General features: G+C 39.1%; 1 long non-coding RNA gene across 2 annotated transcripts; it reads left to right on the top strand.

Moving 5' to 3' along the window:
• The first annotated feature begins 9,689 nt into the window (after window positions 1–9,689).
• LOC121887555 lies at window positions 9,690–16,965 on the top strand. 2 transcript variants are annotated; one of them, XR_006092996.1, is made up of 4 exons: window positions 11,669–11,694; window positions 12,868–12,910; window positions 13,011–14,046; window positions 14,413–16,965. It is a non-coding gene; the product is annotated as an uncharacterized LOC121887555 (long non-coding RNA). The 2 variants fall into 2 exon arrangements; XR_006092995.1 differs by having other exon boundaries at window positions 9,690–11,694; window positions 12,868–14,046.
• Window positions 16,966–20,292: the final 3,327 nt, after the last annotated feature.

The following is a 20,292-nucleotide window of genomic DNA, read 5'->3' as shown; positions in this document are numbered from 1 at the left end:
ATAGAAGTACTGTCATCTGATGCCATCCTCAGAAAGACAAGAGATCCAAAAAAAGTACCACCACCAAGCCCCTGACCATCTGTAAGTGTTATTTAAGTTGCTGAGCTAAAAGAAGGAGTAGAGTCCTGTTGTGTTATTAATGAGATGCTATACCACAGCAGCTTGCAATCCAAAAGACCACAGTTCATAAGGGAGACAAAAACTGAACATGAAACAGGAAGATGTGATCATGTCCTTTATGTAAGCTGACAACTGCTTTCCTTTTTTAGCTCTGAGGACAAGGCAGAAAGGATGGAGAGGTGGGGATTGAACTTTATTGGTTTGCATGTGGGAGAAGAAGTTTGATAAGATGAAACCTCACAGAAAACAACTTCAGGGTGCATTCCTACTCACCTCAGTAAGCATTATTAAAATACTGTGGGAGTGATATTAAAGGGAGTCGGATCAAATTGCAACATTAAAATAGGTCTCTCTCCTACAGACATACGTTCCTTTTTATCCCATAATTTCATTTCAGTCTTGTACATCTTTAAAGTCCCTCCAGGTTTAAGATAAATTTACATTGCATATATCTCTGCTCTTTGTTAGATGATCTGTTGGCTATTGTCTTTAATATCCTCCCTCAGTCCAAAGACAAGAGAAATGTTGTTCTGCATCCTCTTATTTTAATGCCAGTTTTATTTTGAATGCCCAGTCACGTCTTTCGGAGTGTTTTCAAACCTGTAGTTTATTTGCTGTGGTTGGAATCAGTGGATGAGTTGTTAAACATGTTGCATTTTTCCCCTTGATTTGGTTTCTTTTCACACAGGAAAACGTTGAAGTGAACCAAAATGCATCACTAAAAGCTAACTGAAAACATTCACCTCATTGGTCAGATATGACTGGAGCAGGAGGAAGATTGTTAACACAGAAAGAAGGTCCTGAAGAAAGTCCTATCTGCTCAAATATCAAGAAGGCACATGCCTTGTTGCTAGTCCAGGTTGGACCATGATTCATCCCAGTATGCAAAGCACACCAGGCTATGGGAGTCATTTAGCTGAAATTTGCAGAGTTCACCTTGAAGTTGGGTTGGATCGAGGTCGGACCATATTCCTACCACAAACTGCTCTAGAATATGTTTATGACTGAACCGACACCACTTCCTGTAAAGTTTTAAGAAAAAAAATATTTAAAAGTTTATCTTAAGATAATATCTGAGTCATCTGAGTTAGTTGAATAAGGTGGATATCTTCCAAAGTTAATCTTTTTAGGAGAAAAACAATTCTTCTTTGTGTTTCCTCAGACAGTTTCCTGTTCAGCTGCAGTGTAAGGATCATAACAAAAAAGAGGGAATTTGGCACACAAATGACTGTAACTTTGAAAGATATTGATATATTAATTATTGAGATACTTGACTAGTTTGGATGGCTGAAGCTTCATATAAGCCTCAAATAAATTTTTGCATGTAAGGAGGACTATGGATTTTGTCCCCCACCACTTACATTGTAAGTGCATTTTAAAGGGATCTTCTAATGGCCAGTATGAACAGGAGGAATGATTACATGAAGAAAAACCTGTGAACACGTCCTTTAAGGCTTATTTCACTACAGAGTTGGGCAGCCTTGACAGCAAAACCTTTAGACTTAAATTTAGATACAGGAAAAGTTTTAGAGGTACTGGAAGGCAGATTTTATTACCTTTGGACAACGCCTGGCTAGCTGTTTCCCCCTGTTTCCGGTCTTTATGCTAAGCTAAGCTAACCAGCTGCCAGCTCCAGCTTCATATTTACAGACATGAAAGTGAAATCAACCTTGTCACCTAACTCTCGGTTGTCCTTCCATCTTTTATTCCCTTGTTGTAGTACAGGCAAACTAAGAACCGTGCTGCTTATATGCATATACTTGCTTGCTTAGTGTGTCCCCCCTAAAACCAGACAAAAGCTGTTCAGCATTTCTTGTTTTTGTCTTACCAGAGGCAGGATTCACCATCTAATCATCTACATAATATGTAATTTATCCAGAGCCACATCCTCAGTAATAGCCACCTTTGAGGTAGAAGACTGGCCCACATGTGGATATAGTGCTAGTTAATCCGGTGGTTGACAGGCAGGGAAGCTCTCATTAAGAAACCAGCCTCAGGATCCCAATGTGTCTGTCAGTGATCAGTTATCATTAAAATTCCATCAGTCAGATATTGAATCATGTCAGATCAGATGGAATGAATCAAAGCTATTAATCTCTTTGGAGACTGAGACACATACATGCTTACGTGTCTGAATGCAGGCATACGAGAACACAGGATCATACATATTCATACACAGAAGATAGACCTTGAGAGTTCTCAATTGCCACAGCTATCAAGAAAGTTTTGTGACTGTGCCATTATTAATTAACTCAGTTAAATGAGATGAGAAGAGATGGGGGTAATTGGAGAGGAAGTTTGGCCTTAAAACTCTGCTTCCACATTTAGGCACCTCAAGAAAAAAAATTAATTGATGGATCCTCTCAGGAAAGCAGGTCCCCTCTGCAAGATTAAGGCCCTTAGGGAACACAATGGGTTCAAGGGTGGACATTTCATGAAGATCAGCCACTGCAGTTTCATTACGGACTTAAATTCCCAGGTGTCATTTAACTTTGGGCCAGCTAAAGGAAAAAAGGTGGTGCTGCTGGCAAATTCATCAGTCCTGGAGAGCTGTCTAGAGGATGTCAGGTTTTATAGCCCAGGAGCATTTGTAGGTGAAGGTCAAACACATGGTTATACATAACTAATATATGTCTGAAGCGTATCTGAAAAGTATCAGATGCTCTTAAAGTTCAGCTTTGCATGCACTTATGTGTAATTTAGGCTTTCAGTTTTGTTCCTTTGGCGGGTGGAACAGACGGAGAGCAATTAGGTTTCCTGCTGTTGCTGAGAGAAAACATTCAAACTCAGATTCTCCCAAAGGAATCCTGAACCACACAGGCACTAAAGTACACACAGCCGCTCACTGCATAGCAATTCTCTATAACCTACAGGTCTAGCACCCACTCACGTAATGGTCTGGTTTTTGTGTAGCTGTTGGTTTGCAGACTCTTTGTGCAGGAAAATGTTTTCTTTTTCTTCATATTTACTGAACACTTACCTTGTAAAAATTTAAATTTCCCAGAGAAAAAGGTCCAGGGGTTTCTTATCAGGAAATTGGTAAAATCTTATTTAATTTAAATGTCTAATAGCTAATGGGAAGTCCCTGCAGCTAGTTGTCATGGCAGCACGACCTGCAGTCAGAGCAGAGTGCTTTGATTGGTTTAAGTTTGTGGAAAAGGGAATGGGGAGTTGGCAAAGTGTGACAAATACTTGTTGAAGTTGTAATAGGAAGAATGAGAGTCATTACTGTCAAATCAATGGGATTCGTGTCAGGTTTTGGAAGAGTGGAAGAAGGAAAATAACCAGGGTGACAAAGGATATACAGCGATTTAGTTTAGCCCCAGAAGGTCCTACTTTTACTGCATTTCTAAAGACCAATAGTGAAATTGGGTGGTTTCATATGACAACAAAGTTTGCCAGATGAACTAATATTTTATTTCATATTTATTCCAATGTGAAGTTGATGAAATAATCAGTTCATTGAGACCCAAACATAATTCCTTAAATAGAGATCACTAAATCTCTATGTGATGTGCGTGACAACATAATGAAATACAACAGCAGATAACGAGACCCTGACTGCTTTTCCTTCCATAAATCTCTGTGCTGTAGTGCTGTGCTTTGAAAACCCCCAATGACCCATCATGACGTTTGCTTACAGTGGAGAGGAATTCACTGCTGCTGTTTTGTGGTTACAAATTATCCAGCTTGCTCGTTGGATGGGACTGATAATACAGATCTAATTTAAAGGGGTGTCTGATTTACAGGTCAGAGTAGCACTGTTGTCCTGAGGAATTTTGGGTCCTGAAGCACAGATCCTGCAGCAAAGTTTATAACTTGCATAGTTGTAAGAAACCCCAAAGTGATCACTAATAACTAAATAAATGTATTGTAAAGCAAATGAAAAAACAGTGAACTGACAGACATTAATATCAGTGAACCCCTTATCATGAAATGTTATGTTATCGTTTTTACACTATTTTCATTTTCATTTTTTATTAGAATTTCCTTTTATTTAATCTATACCTATCTCAAGATAGAAAGCTAAATAACTGCTAATAAATTTAGCCAGTTAATTTCTGTTAGCTAGAGCAACAGAGGCTAAGTAATTCTGACTGAACCAACCAGCTGCCACTATAAACAAACAAGGTACATGGACACAATAACTAACTTGTCATTTTACTTAGCTTACAAAGGCTGTGCATGCTATCTGCCTAGCAAGCTAACTAATTAATCAAACTAAAAAGCCAGTATTAACGGCAGCAGTCAACTGGTTAATTCAGTTACCTTAGCAGTATTAATTTTAAAAATGTTTTTCAGTGAGAGACATGTCTTTCTCTGTGGTCACTCTAACCAGGAGCTAGCTAGCTAGCTGGCCACTAACACTCTCACAAAACATTTTGGAATAAAACATGCATTTCATGTTCAAACATTTAATGATTTATTGTTTATGCTATATTATTAGTTATATAGCTATTCATATGCTTATTTATTTGATAATATTTATTCAATATTGAACACTATGGAGCTATTTTTTTTCTGGGAGGGACAATTTTTGCCTACTTTCCATGCTTATTACTACATTTTCTGAATTTTTCTGAATTACTTCCCCTGTTAATTCTATAACTGTATAAGCATGCATATAATAGGTGCATATGTTCAGCAGGCACATTGATACATATAACTATGGTATATTTTTCTCTTTTTTTACATTCAGATAACATAATCTTCACTGTTGCAACACTTCTGTTGTTGTGCTTTCTGAAACAACCTGCAAATTCCTCATCTGAAGACGAAATCTACTGTATCTTTCCTAATTTTTCCTCCTAATAAACTTATTTGTATTAAATTGCCACATTAACTTTCATTGAGATTAACAATTGCCATAGCAAAACATGAAAAAGAAAAATAGATGGCATATATTACAACAACACAGCAATAAACACAGAACATTGCAGGCCCTTCACATCAGTCATACTGTAAACGTGATATTTTCAGAATCTCATTGTCTGTTCTGAAAGTGTCTCAGAAGTGTGTACACCTATAGCATCAGCTCGAATAGCTACTTGAGTCCTGTTAGCGGCCATGACTGCTTGACCACTTACATCTGACACTGATGACCTGCCATTATTTTTCTTCAACCACTTGGCTCTGAATGATACTTTGCTGTTACAGTACAGGCCTGTGTGGCTCTTACAGAAAATAGAAAATACAGAAAACATTGTATCAATAAAACTTGGGACCCTATTAAGATTGTGCTATATATAACTTATCATAATATATACATAACTTTATTTATATATCACTTCTCACGTTACAAAGTGTTTTACAATAAAATCCAGACAGTATAAAAACACAATGAGATGAGCTACCATTGTAATGCATTGAAATGTTGATTTGGAAGCTGGGGATGAAGGAGGTTGAATATTGAATTGACACATGACTTTAGTTTTTTGAATGTTGACCTGGAGACCAAAGTACTGATATAGGCTAGATATTGTGATTAGGGCATGCTCCATGGACTTTGGGCTATGTACCAAAACAGCGCAGTCATTTGTGTATTGAAGCTCACAGATTAGGCAGGTCTTCGTCTTTGTATGGGCCCGGAGTCGCTGGATGTTCAGTAAACTTCCATCAAGACAATACTTCAGGTGAACTCCATCTCTGTGTCCCAGGGCATGGTGGAAGAGGCGGGTGATGGCTGAGAGAAGGAGAGAGAGATGCTCAGACAGTTGCAGCTTGCCACCTGAGGCTGGGAGGAGCAGACAATTTTTGGACCACCTTTTCCAGGTCCTTCCCTGTCAGTGGTGAGTAATGCAATTGAAGCTGCAGAGAAGACACCCTGCTCCATCCTGCAATCTCAGTGACCATCAAACTATTGCTTTAGGGGGGGTTTACAAGGGGCTAACGCAAGGAAACGATTAGAATGAGGGTGCACAGTCCTCATTCCCACCATCTTCACACTGCCACATAGACTTCCAGTGACATGAGCAGCCCATGACAACCTTCATCTGGCTGGAGCTGCAGGGAACTGTTGGTGGTCCAGTCTGTTGGACTCCGCCTGTGCCTATCCCCAACTGCTGATTTAAGCTCAGGGTTTGCTCCCCTAGCCATCATACCTCCCAGGGTTTACCCACATGACAGTGGGGCAGTGGTTGGTGGAACCACCTGGGTGGGTTCCTGTCTGAAAAATGATGTCAATGCAGAAGTGCCTTAAACTTGCATTCTTTCTAATGGCCAGCAGGGGGCAACTCCACTGGTTGCTAAGAGAATTCCTATTGTATGGAAGTCTATGAGAAAATGACCCTACTTCTCACTTGATTTATTACCTTGGTAAACACTTTCCTAAGTGTATTGTCTCAATCTCTAGTTTCAAGTCTTTTTGAATACAGCATGATGTTCATTTTGTAAATCTGGTCCAATTTACAGCAAAATAGATAATAAAGCAGGGTATTTTATAGGGCGTGGCTACTTTGTGATTGACAAGTTGCTACCCCAATGACAACACTGATTATGTAACGTAACCATAGCATAACCCCAGATTCACAGGGTATAGGCATAGCTGCCACTATTTCTCAGTGTGTTTTCAGTTCATGAAAATTAATTGTAACATTTTAGTCACCTAAAAAAGTCTTGGTCAGTGTTTGATTGTACTAAAAGACTGCGTAAGGAGTCGACTGTTCAGTTTTTCCGGTAAGTATATTTAGTTTTAATGGTTTTAAGCCTGTTTTTTTGCTTGCAAAGATTAGCATTAGCATTATCACGGTTAACAATAGACTGTAAATGCACCGTGCTAACCAAGCTAAAAGGTAGTGCTAGGGTCAGCTCCACTCTCTCGTCCAAATATGGTCACTTCTGGCTCCAAAAATAGCAACAGTCAAATCCAAGATGGCAACGGTCAAATCACCAAACTCGAGGCTTCAAAACAGCAGTCCACAAACCAATGGGTGACATCACGGTAAGTATGTCCTTACTTTTTCAGCCAATCATGTGGCAGCAGTGCAATGCTTAAAATAATGCAGGTACAGGTCCGGAGCTTCAGTTAATGTTCACATCAAACATCGGAATGGGAAAACATTTCATCACAGTGATTTTGACGGTGGCATAATTGTTGATGCCAGATGGGCTAGTGTGACTATTTCTGAAACTACTGATCAACTGGGATTTTCACACACAACAGTCTCTAGAGTTTACTCAGGATGGTGCGAAAAATAAAAAACATCCATGAGTGGCAGCTTTGTGGACGGGACCACCTTGTTGATGAGAAAGGTCAGAGGAGAATGGTCAGTGTCATGGAAATTTCTGTAATAAAGATGGATTCACAATGAGCGAACTGTCTTTCAGAGTTTATTGAACACATATGCAGATATGTACTCAAACTCTAAATCAGACCAAGAGCCCCGAACACAGTCAAGCAGACATACTTATACTTGCAGCCACGTCCACACAGAATGCTCTGGAACATCCCGTGACCTGTCAGTTACATGATCTCCGGCTGCATCCTTGCTTATTGCATCCCGTGCTGGTACTTGTCAGCAATTGTCAAACCACAAGATCAAATATCAGGCTGACATCCTCTAACAGGTTTCCGCTTCTGCATTCTTTCAAAGTCACAATATTGTGACTCTGCATCTGCATTCTTTCAAAGTCACAATATTAAGTTCCTTTTATTCTAATCACATTTGAATACAGAACATCTTCAGACATGGGAGTACACAATGATCGTTCAAGTTAAAATTGTCCATTACACATGCACATCTGACTACTAAACACATGTGTCACAAAGTATTACCATATAAGGAGCAAATTTTCCATTACACCGGACTGACAGAAAGGCTACAACAGTGGTGAGCAGAAAAGCATCTCAGAATGCACAACACGTCCAACCTTGAAGCGGATGGGCTACATCAAGAGAAGACCATGGCGGGTTCCAATCCTGTCAGCCAAAAACAGAAATCTGAGGCTGCAGTGGGCACAGGATCGCTAAAACTGAACAGATGAAGACTGGAAAAATGTAGTCTGGTCTGATGAATCTCGGTTTCTGCTGAGGCACACAGATGGTAGGTCCAGAATTTGGTGTCAACAGCATGAATCCATGAACCTAACCTGCCTTGTGTCAACAGTCAAGGCTGGTGATGGTAGTGTAATGGTGTTTTCTTGGCACACTTTGGACCCCTTAATATCAATCAATCATCATTTTAATACCACAGTAATACCGTCTGAGTATTGTTGCTGACAATGTACATCCTGTTACCTGTCTTTGAATGGCTGTTTCCAGAATGATAATGCACCATTTCACAATGTCTTAAACTGGTTTCATGAACATGTCAATGAGTTCAGTGTACTTTAGTGGCCCCCACTGAATCCAATTGAAAACCTTTGAGATGTGGTAGAAAGGGAGATTCACAGTATGAATGTGCAGCTGACAAATCTGCAGAAATTATGTGATGCAATCATGTCAACCTGGAACCAGAATCTCAGAGGAATTTTTATAACATCTTGTGGAATCCAAACCATGAAGAATAGAGGCTGTTTTGAGAGCAAAGGAAGGCTCTACCCAGATTTAGTATGGTGTTCCTAATTAAGTGCTTGGTGAATGTATACTGAACACATTTTCACATTTAATCTTTCTTAAATAAACAATAAATGCTCAATAATTTGTTTGCATTCAGCCCTGATGTGGTATTTGAACTCCTCCACATTTGTTTCTAGGAAATCCACATTTCATTACAATAAATCAAATATTTCAAATGTCAATATACCTCAAATAGAAAAATTTCCAAGGGTTTCCAAGCAACATCATCCATGAGATGCGCGCTCAGGTGGGAAGCAGAGAGCAAACCAGAGCTTATGAGAAGATCAACACTATATCAGTGCTACTAGCTGCTGTTTCTCACTGGAATATGTGTCACATGTAGGTAAGAAGAGCTGACAGATGTCTGTCAAAGGTAGCTGTGTGCAATCTGCCCACTTTTTAAAAACCTTAAACCTTTTATAATCTCATGTTACTGCCGCATAATCTAAGACAAGACAGACACATGTTTGGATATGGTTTGGAAGTTGTAAAATAGACCATATCTCTCAGCATTTTAGTTTTTCCCATAATACCTCCCAAGGCCCTACTTGTGAAGTCTGTTAGAACTGATGCACCATGTAAAAATGACATCTAGAGAGACATTCTTTCATCTGCTTATATCTCTCTGTAAACTCAAGTTTTCACTCAGAAACACAGAAGTGAAAACTACTTCTTTCCCTATGGTTTTTGAAAAAATATATGTTTTTTCCTGATTGATGCTGTGTCCACATCATCCAACACGTATCATCACTTGCAAATCTTCCTCACCAGCAAAATAATACCAATATAATAAAGAAGGAGAGAAGGAAGGATAGAAAGAAGGATTTAAGTACATGACCACATAATACCCCTTTCCCCAGCTGCTTTAGCTCTCCTGCCAGATCATTAATCATTAATAAAAACAGCAAATAACGTTGGTGATAAAACATCAACCTGTTGAACTAATAGTCATTTACTTTTGCACAGGCAACAGGAGCTCTACACAAACAAGCACTTACAACTCAGCCTTTGCATCAGGCCTCGTGGAGTTTTGAAAAGAGCAAAATAACCACCAAGAATAAGGCCATAAGTATTTAAATATTTATGTAAATGTCTGTATGAGTGAGTGTGAGTGCATGTTTGTAGGCATTTAAGACCATCACTGACTCAAAGGTTGTTAATTGTCTCATTGCTACGAATTCAGATGTTATAAAACTTGTGCCAAGTTGAACACCTGTTCCTCTTCACGTTCCACCTGGCCATCTGCAAATCATTTTAACACAGATGAGAATTTATATCTAGTGGTCAAATATACTTGTCATCTTTTTGGGCCTGATCATTTATATTATATTGCATGTTGTGTTTGGAGTACCTGCACTCACAAGGCTATGATAAAGAGACTGATTGTTTTCATCACTCTGCATTTGTTACCAAGGCAGCCATATCCGAGAAACAGCGCCAGCAGGAAAAAACTTTATTCACAGACTGACAGAATGGCTTAATGCTGCTCAGTCATTGCCAGAGGAATTTAAGAAATTAGGGATTTTTTAAAACCTTTATTTAGGAAAAGTCATCTTAGGCTGGGTGTCATAGCTTTCCCCAGACACACGGATAAATCTGAAAAATCTGGATTGTTTAAATACAGCATTTGTTTCCATATATCTCCACCACCCAGATATCCTTACTCCACCTGACAAATCTCCTTAACTCTTCTCTATATGTCTGGTTTCTGGAATTTGACTTATCCAAAGACAGAAAATATTTTAAGATCACAGACACTACACTGCAAATTACTTTAAGGATGTCACAAGATTTAACTGTAATATTTCACAATAAATCATACTATTATCACTTTATAGGCTTTACCTGTGATATTTCACAATATAATATTGTATTCTGAATTTTACTGTGCGTCCTTGCAGGCATTGATGTTACATAGGAAGTTACTGTGAAATCTGAATTTGAACTTCACTGTACAGCACTGTGGGATTGACATCGTCATTTGGGACTTTAGTTCAGATACAGTGAGTAACAAAATCAAGTTTATTATCTAATTAACTGACAAGATAATGTATATTATTTTACCCTGTAATGGAATACTTGTAACAATGTTACATACTTGGGATTCAGAAAAAAAGACATAATCAGATTACTGTTACATTTAGTAAAATTATTAGCAGAATTACAATTTGCTGACCATCCACGGTTTGACAATCTGTTAACAAGCCATGGACGGTTGGCAAGAGCACTTGTGCTTGCAGCCATGTCTCTCGCTCTGTCATCATGAAAGCTGCAGCGTGTAGTTGGCACGCCCACTATGCCTGCAGAGAGTGGAAGCAGACCGCTGCACACACACTGACGCACCAACAGTAGCTAACGTTATAGTAACTGCATGAGAAGATGCATTCCGTTTATTTGCTAAGTTTAAAGTAGTTTAAAATAAATAAACCTCTGACTCTGCTGTCATCTGCTGGCTGAACACTGAAACACACACTTAATAAAATTAAGTTAAACACAGAATTAGGTAAAAGTCATCTTATTGATATTTATTCTCTCTTTATCTGCATATTTGGTATTGAAGTAATACAAGAGTAACGGAAAGTAATCAAGTTACTTTACTATTATGATACTTGGATTAGGTTACTTATTATGTTTTTTAACAGGTAATTAGTAATTGTATTGGATTACATTTTAAAAGTAGCCCTCCCAACTCTAGCTGTTTGCCGTATGTGTATTTTTGAAGCTGGAGTGAAGAGTTAGCACATGGAGATATGGTAGCTAAGCTAACTGTCATCCGGTTAGCGTGAGCGCGCTCACTTTTAAATAGGCTCATGTCTAACGTTATCTGCAACGTTAACCTAACTTTATTATGGTTTGTAGTAAAGAAATATTATCTAGCTAATCTGATTTTGGAAGCTCATTTTGAATGTTTTGAACATCATCTGTTAGCTTGTGTCAGTGCCGGCAGCATTCTCTCCTGCTGTTGTCCTCGTTACTGCAGCGCTTGACACTGTGGAAACTGAAGACCGCTGGCTAAGGTAAGCAGAAAATTTAATGTTACGTAACGAGATTCAGCTTAACAATGTTAATTCTGGAGTGTGGGACTTTTGTCTCCCCCCTCTGGCAGTGAGAGTAAAAACACTGTTGACACGCGCTTACATCATGGGCTCCGCCATTGCCTACTCCGTCGCTACCGCTTTAGGTGTAAAACCATGGATAAATTGTTTTGAGCATCACAACCCCCCCCAAATTACTTACTATCACTATCAGAATTTGATCCATTCGGTCCAATAACATTAGGAAAGTCTAGAAGAGCTGCACAATTAAATTATTTTATCCCCATTCAATTTATCAGAGGGCCAACCGGAAGTTAGCCAGCTCAGCCGGCAGAAGTCTCTAGTGCACATGTCCTGCCCATAGAGCATAGAGATTTAAAAACTCCATGTACTGTGATAGGCTTAATCAGCATTATGTGAATTCGTTTGGCAAGGGCTTGAATGTAACGGACATCCATTTAGATCCTTTAATATTTTGTAAAAGTTCCACACTGCAGGTTTAACACTAGTGCTTGTTCGAAGCTCCGTCCGCTGTGAGCGTGCGTGTGTGTGTGTGTGTGCTATGGCACAACTGCTGCTCTGTCTTATTAACTGAAAGGATGATCTTTCTGTTAAAGATATTTCTGAATTAAGTCTCCTGGTCTCTGTGGTGGAAAATCCCACCGCAGCAGATGTGCCACACGCCAGAAGTTTTCTGCCATATAAGGTTTCACCAAACTGCAGCTGTGTTTGGTTTGCAAATGCAAGAACTTAATCACTGAGTTTGACTTGTAGTTATTTGTGGCTGTTCAGATTTGTAATTATTGGGTTTTTTATCAGCTATTGTGACGCTATTATGTATGTTAAAGTCATCTTACAGCCGTATTGACCAGACTGGTGATGAAGTAATCTATTCAGCCGCCATGCTTGACTGCTGGTGAAATACAACTGTTAACAACAGTTGTCTGGTAGAGATCTCATGTGTCTCTCAAGTTCTGTAAATGCATATGCTGATTCACTTTTAACTGGCTCAGTATTTTTTGGTATTTTTGCTTTGGGATCCCACTCTGTTTCAACTTGGTGTTATTTAGGCAAAGCTAAAAGCAGCTCTATATTCTAAGGTAAATGCTAAAATACCATATGTGCAGAATGTCACAGTTCAGTTTTATTTTGCAGGCTAGTGCCACAGCCACTGATGTCCAGTGTACTGTGGCAGCAGGTAAACCTAGCTTTATTGTCCAAGGTAATGTTGATATTTAATGTATACCTCATATTGCCAGTCTTTGCATAGTAAGATAAGATGGGTACATCCTGTTTAGTTTAAAAGGTCATAATGAAGCTGAGGGCTTGGATGACATCTATTGAAGGTCAAGTGCTTGTGGGACCTCAGGACTTCACCAGTGGTTTGGCACCTTCTTTGCAAGCTACTACAATTTCATTCTGCACTATGCCGAAGATGCCTCATGCACTTAGAATTCATCAAAAGGTAATGTAATAATCTTTAAAATAATATTGTACTTTGAGTGCTGGCTAGTTCTCTTAACATTCCAGCTTACGTTTCCACTGCTTTTGGCTTGCTGCTAACTATGAGTCGGTTGGTTGTTGGTTGGTAGGGGTGGCTGGATGACTGGCTTTCTTTGTGGCATTCAGTCCTGACATTTAGAACAGAGTAATTCAGTCCTGACATTTAGACCAGAGTAATTATCACCACATAACTTTTGCTCCGTTGTTGTCCAAAAACTATGAAAAGCACGTCAGTGAGCCACACTGCTATACTGGGTAACGTGTTCCTTCATCACTGAAGACAGTGGCTATGGTAGCTTGTTTAGAAACGGCTTCAAAGACTAAAAATCATCACCCACAACAGTGTGGCTCATGAAGTTCTTTTAATAGTTTTTTTGGAAAAAAAATTGAGCTCTGCAGCACAGGTGAATAAGATAGATCAGGCTTTGGATACACACATGACACTTGTAAGTAGGATGAATTCATTGTTGGTTTGGCTCCACACATGAAATTTGTTGACAATAAAATCTAGCTGGTCAAGGAGCATGAACCAGTTAGTAGTGACCTTCATCTGATTAGATGTCACTCTTAACCCTGTCATGTATAGTGGTCACTACAGTGGACAGATATTCAAAAGCTGTTTTCTTGTATATGCATGGGTTTTGATGGTATAGTTGTACATTAGCCACCACAGTGGACACTATTGCATCATCCTGTACCCTGCCCCCCACTGGCCAGCCATTGTAAGTGCAACATAAATTTCTCAAAACCAAGATGGCCGACAGACAGCCAGGAACTCTAAGCAGCTCAGGAATATCTTGTCAATCCTTCTATAGTAGGAGACCTTTGCAGGTAAATAAAATATGGTAACATCAAGTAACAACTTAGGAGTAAAACAGTTGTTGAATTATAGTATTGATAAGTATTAAGTAAATTAAGTATTGATTTTATGTTGGGAGAAAATTATGATTAATCATCTGGACATCATGCATCACTGGCTATTTTTCAGCTACAATTCATACTATTACTACAACTTTGTTGTTCTTTGAAAAAAAATCATTTGCAGTAATTTTTTGACTAATATCAATTTTTTCTGAACCAATTGATTTATGTTACAGTATTATAATGTAACTTGCATGTTTTTTTTCAACAAAAACAATATGTTAGGTAAATTTGTTCCATTATGTGAGTAACAGTTAGTGTCTTTATATTTTGTAGAGGTCAATCACAGTGCATGATAGAAAGGCCTACAGGATAGTGGCACAAGTACCATCTGAGTCAAGTGAGGATGATGCTAGCGGCAGTGATGATGACTGGCTGCCAGAAAAAAAAGGATTAGCAAATGCTAGCAGTAGTGACAGTGGAGATGAGGATGCTGAGGGAGCTGAGAATGTTGACGGAACGGAGGATGTGCCACCTGACAGAGCTCAAGGACAGAAAAGAAGCAGAATGTCTGGAAAAACAAAGACAATCAATATGAGAGACTTGCCTCCTTTTTTAGGAGAGTGTAATGTGAATGTTGAGGGAATAGAGCCAATAGATTTCTTTATTTATCTATTTCCTGAAGACCTGATAAATGAAATAGTGCACAATACAAATCTGTATGCACTCCAAAATGGAAAAGAAAATCTGGCCTTGACAAAAGAAGAAATGAAGAAATTTCTAGGAGTTAATATGGTCATGTCATACCTCAGATACCCAAGATCAAGAATGTGCTGGTCATCTGAGGAAGGGCTGCGTCTTGATTTGATAGCAAATCCCATGCCAGTGAACAGAGTTGAGCAGATTCTGAGGTACATTCACTTTGTTGATAATTACTCAAAGGAGCCAAGCAATGCTGATAAGCTGTTCAAGCTCAGACCAGTGTTAGATACACTCGAGAAAACCTTCCATTCAGCAGTCGATCCTGAAGAATTTCAATCAATTGATGAGCAGATCATTCCTTTCAAGGGCCACCTGTCTCTCAGGCAGTACATTCCCCAAAAAACCAAACCCTGAGGTGTGAAAGTGTGGGTGTGAGCAGGGACCTCTGGATACATGTACAGATTTGAAGTGTATCAGGGTTCAGCTGGACGTGGTCAGGTCAGTCAGTTGGGAATGGCTGCAGATGTAGTCATGCGCCTTTGTGATGATATACAGCACAAAAATCGAAAGGTGTTTTTTGACAACTTCTTTTGCACCATTCCGCTCCTTCAGGCATTGCAACAACAGGGCATCTATGGCACTGGCACATGCAGAATCAACAGACTGCAGAGAGCACAACTGAAACTGAAGAGTGAAAAGCAACTCAACAATGAAGGAAGAGGAGCTTGCTCTGTTGTCAGCTATGCTTAAAACATCACTGCCACACATTGGCTGGATAGTTCAGTGATACACATGGTCTCTTCCAGATTTGGCCCAGAGATGGAGCAAGAAAGAAAAAAAGATGCTTGACATCCAAAGGCCATTTTCCGTGAAGCTGTACAATCAGCATATGGGAGGAGTAGATCTCATGGATCAGTGTGTCGCAATGTATCCCCACAGACGCAAAAAAAACAAAAAATGGTGGTGCATCCGAGTGTTCTTTCACTTCTTGGATGTGACCATTGTGAATGCCTGGCACCTCTACAGAATGTCTGGATTGGAAAAGAGGAATCTTTTGCATTTCAAGGTATCTGTAGCCCGTGCGCTAATAAATGCAGGTTCCATCCAGACACACACAAGAGGAAGACCCAGTGCCACCCCACCTCCTTTGAAGCGCAGAGCAGTGTCCAAAGCACCCCCTGAGATCAGGTTTGGCTCTGGAAACCACTGGCCCTTGTCTTTTGTTAACAGGTCCTTCTTGGGCCCGCAGACAGACAAGCTCAAAGTTAAAGAGGCAGCATGGACACATTAACTAATAAGTACATTAATTAGAAAAGCTATTGACTTTGAGTGGATGTCATTGTAGACATGCCGTAACAGGACAGTGCAGACTTGCATGTAACACAAGATTTCTTCTTTTGGTGTTTTGTGAGAATGAGTGGTTTAAAGTTTATATATACGGTTGTTTTTGTGTGTTTCACAATTTCACTGTTCACTTTTCTTGAATGAACTCTGAATGATCAATTGGCAGTACCTAAACCCCTTAAAGCTTTATTAGGGGAGTGCGTGACCACTAAGCTGATTCAAAAACAAACTCATAGCAACAGCCCTGATAAATACTGATACCTGACCCTGATACTCCATGAAGTCACAGCATACTGCAGCTTTCTGGATAGGCAGGCTTTTGAAATTAGAGGGTGCCGTTTGATTTAGTGTTCATTTAAAACGTATTTAATAGAGGATGATAGTGAGGCTCAGCTTCAATTTCATTTAGTGTTTACTGAGAGTGAAAGCAAGATGGAACAGGAACAGCAGCAACTCTGTGTTGCTGCTTTTCTTGGCCAGGTCTCCCTTGTAAGAGATATTTGATCTCAATGGGACAGACCTGGTTAAATAAAGGCTAAAAAAACAGGTTGATGAAAAACTGCAAAAATATTATTGAGGATATTAACTAATTCATCCTTTTTCAGTTATTTATATCTTATTTTATTTTCTTATTTTATAACTTTAATGAATATTTCAGACTTAGTAGAGAACTATGTTGTTAATCAGTTTCCTTCCAGACATACACAAGGCACACAATCTTACACTGCCCAGCATCAGGTCTGAAAGGATATGTTCACATTTTTCAAGTCTGTCATTAAACAATACTGACATGTCCTTCTTGTTATGGAATTTTCCATCTTTAGGGGTTACAAATTGAGTTATATTGGGTCAAGCCTGGGCCTTGGGGTCACACTGTAATTCTTAATCAGGAAGGAGATATTTTCTCCTCTCCTTGAGACTTCAGCTGTCTTTGATGTTTTGGGGAAAGCAGAAACCTCTCTGATAGAGGATGAATCAGCGTTGCCATGGTCACCAAGGTCAGAGGAGACTTTCCTAGACAACACAGATAGGTGGATGCGTAGATTCAATTGACACAGTCAGACATTCAAACCTAAACTGCTGAAGTTCCATGCAACATGACCTGAGCTGACACGGGAAAAATGCAGTTCCTTGTTTAGAAACTAGTGAACCAATTAGACTATTTTTTCATATTGTAAGTCTTTAGACTAGGACTCAGACCTTCAGAGGACAGAATGGAAAGAGACAGCATCCGAGTTGCAGATGACTTCGATGTTCGCTATTTCAGTTCTCCTTGATCAAATACTTCAATAAACCTTTTCAGCGTTAAGACATCAAAGGCTCGTGTCCACTTTTCTCCACTGAGGTGCTGACCATTGCTCAGAATATCCACAACACTTGTGTATCTTGAAAAAGCTATTGGTTGTTTTAATTCTTCCCTCTGTCCACACTGGAAGAGAAGAGATTCTAAAGCAATTCCTATGAAAGTGATGGAGGACAAAGAGGGAATTTTGTACTAACTCATACTGATGAATTCTCATATTATCTTCAGCTGAACTTTGGAAGTAATTCCTGCACAGTATGAGGACTTTGGATTTGTCCCTCATGTCTTGTATTGCAATTATATCAGGAGGGGATTTTTTCATGGCCAGTGTAGACAGGAGGAATGGGTACAGCGCACAATAACTCAAAGTACTTCAATATACAAATGGTTATGTGAGAATTGTTTTCAGACTTGATAAATGTGAACCTATCCTTTCATTTATGGTGCATTCAATTTTACTGTTACTGCAAATAGTTTTATATTGCGTTGGTAAATACCTTTCCAAATTGAAAACACAGTAAAACAGTATTTGGGAGAGTGACTGATTGAAAGAGATTCACATTTATTCTCTATTTTGTTTACAAAAAAACAGAACTGCATTAACCTGTTGATGTTCTTGCAAATTGTCACACTCACAAGCCAGTGGAATTGTTTACGGCATGTGTGCACATGACACAAACCAGCGCAGAATATCTAACAACAGAGCATTGCTCAGCTTTAGCTTATAGTTCAGAGTGACAGATCAAACTTTGGCATTCCAAATGATGATATAACAACGGTAAGATAAGTATTATTGGTTGTTGAATGTTCCATCAGTGAAAATGAGTTAACATAAATGATGAATAGATAGATAATGGTTTGCTACAGGTGGTAGCTGGCCAGCTAATCTTAGATTTGTGCTCAGCAAGTACACGTTTAGCCTATGAATTCAAAGTAATGTAAATGTGAAACAGGTTACTCCAGTCTCCCGACAACGGACTCTAGTCTGACTGGTTTCACATAAAATAATCTTCAGACCTACATTATGGAGTGAGGTGTGTTCATTATGGCTAATGTTAGTCCAGCTGCTGGAAACAGCTGCTCAGCTGCAACAGATGGACAAATAGTGCTGCTCCAACTTTGTCAGCCCACTTACTGCATTTCTACTCAGAGCAGGGGAGTGTTGCTTACACAGTTCATCACTTTTGTGTTGATTTCGTTGGAAGCAAGTGTAGTCCTGGAGTCCTGCTGTCTGACACTCAACTCTCAGCATGCATTAACTGAGCAGCTGCTTCTATTCAAGATGCTAGTTTAGTGTTAGCCTCAGATAGCTAAACCGCAAAGCCACCAGACAAAAACTCTGTGGAGTTTTCACAACTTTATGCTTCAGAGTTCATCAACACAACTACCACAGTGAGGCACACTGCGACTTTTTTCTTCCTCCAAAGGCAGGGAAGGTAGTTTGTTTTATAGTTTGTGCGGCCCTTATGGGTGGTCACTCAACACACCTGTAACTCAGTCTTGTTAAAAAAGTAAGAGGCTGCACCTGGTGGCACAACCGCATACTGCAGCAAATCAACGCTACCTCGTACCTCGTCCGCTGCATTATTGGTTAATATATTTTTAATCGGTTGAATTATTAACAGCAATTAACCATTATCAACCCCAGTTAATAAATCTTGTCCTTCTATCAGAATGAAACTTATTAATAGACCCACATACAATATATTTCTGTATGATAACCTTTATTTTTTATCATGAAAATATGCAAATTAGGCAAAGTCATGAAATATGTCAGAACAAATATGGCAATTTCAGGTGTGTTGTCTTCCCTTAATCTTATATATATAATAGTTAATAAGAAAGATAAAAACTTATGTACTGAAAAGTTATGTGGCTGTTTGATTATCTGAAAGAGTAAAAACTGAGGTAATCTTTGCAAAAAAGAAAAAGTATCAGTTTCAGTTCAGAGACAAAAAAGAAAAAAACATCTTGACTTAAAACACTACTGCTTGAGTATTTAAACTTCATGGCTGCATTAGAGATCATGGTCATGTGTGGAGTGGTGCTGAAATCTCAATTTTACATATTGTGTTATTTGTTAAGCAGGCGTCAAGTAGTGTGACCTGTAACATGTTTTACAGATTGCAGATGGGGAATATGCTGCGCTGGAAAAAAGATTTCAGTCAAAAGATTCTTTTTTTTTTTTTTGCTTTAATCTCTCTCTCTCTCTCTCCCTGTCTGTCTGTCTGTCTGTCTGTCTTTCTTTCTCTTCTAAAATATAACATAAGCTGTGTTTTCCATTTGATTTGTCAGTTGTTGTGCATATTGTGTTTTCATTTTGTTTGATGTACTTTATTGTATAGTGGATGCAATGCACTTTCCATCTTTGTCACCTCTTTCACCCCTGATGAGCTTGCACCCCTGATTATTATTCAGTCTGACATTCTGAGGTCTGGAGATAGATAAACCTAGACACAAGGTATTGTACAACTGTGGAGGTAAACAAGACTTCGAGTGTGTTCCAATAGTGGATCAACAAGCCCTCACTGACTTCCACTTAGCACTTTCCCTTGGGGGAGTTCCTCTCAGCATCTTAAGTAACATTCCAATACTCAAGTGGACTTGTGTGAAAGTGATCTTAAGAGGTCTGAAGGACTGTGTGAACAAGTGTTTAAAGGATAATTCTATTATCCTACTATTATAACCCAGGTTTTATTTAAAGGTGGCCTTTGTTTTTAATGGTTGTGATAACACTGTAGCCTACTCACCAAAATAAATGCTAAGATTTGTGACATCACTACATCAAACTCCAAAGAGGTGAGGAACAACTTTACTTGGGGGTTAAACCAAGTTAGCGCAAGCAAAATGTTACTAACAAGCCCTCA

The sequence above is a fragment of the Thunnus maccoyii genome, chromosome 20 (genome assembly GCF_910596095.1).
Source record: "Thunnus maccoyii chromosome 20, fThuMac1.1, whole genome shotgun sequence".
NCBI classification, from domain to species: domain Eukaryota; kingdom Metazoa; phylum Chordata; class Actinopteri; order Scombriformes; family Scombridae; genus Thunnus; species Thunnus maccoyii.
The sequence above is the reverse complement of the archived record's forward strand: the minus strand, read 5'-3'. Positions and strand labels throughout refer to the sequence as shown.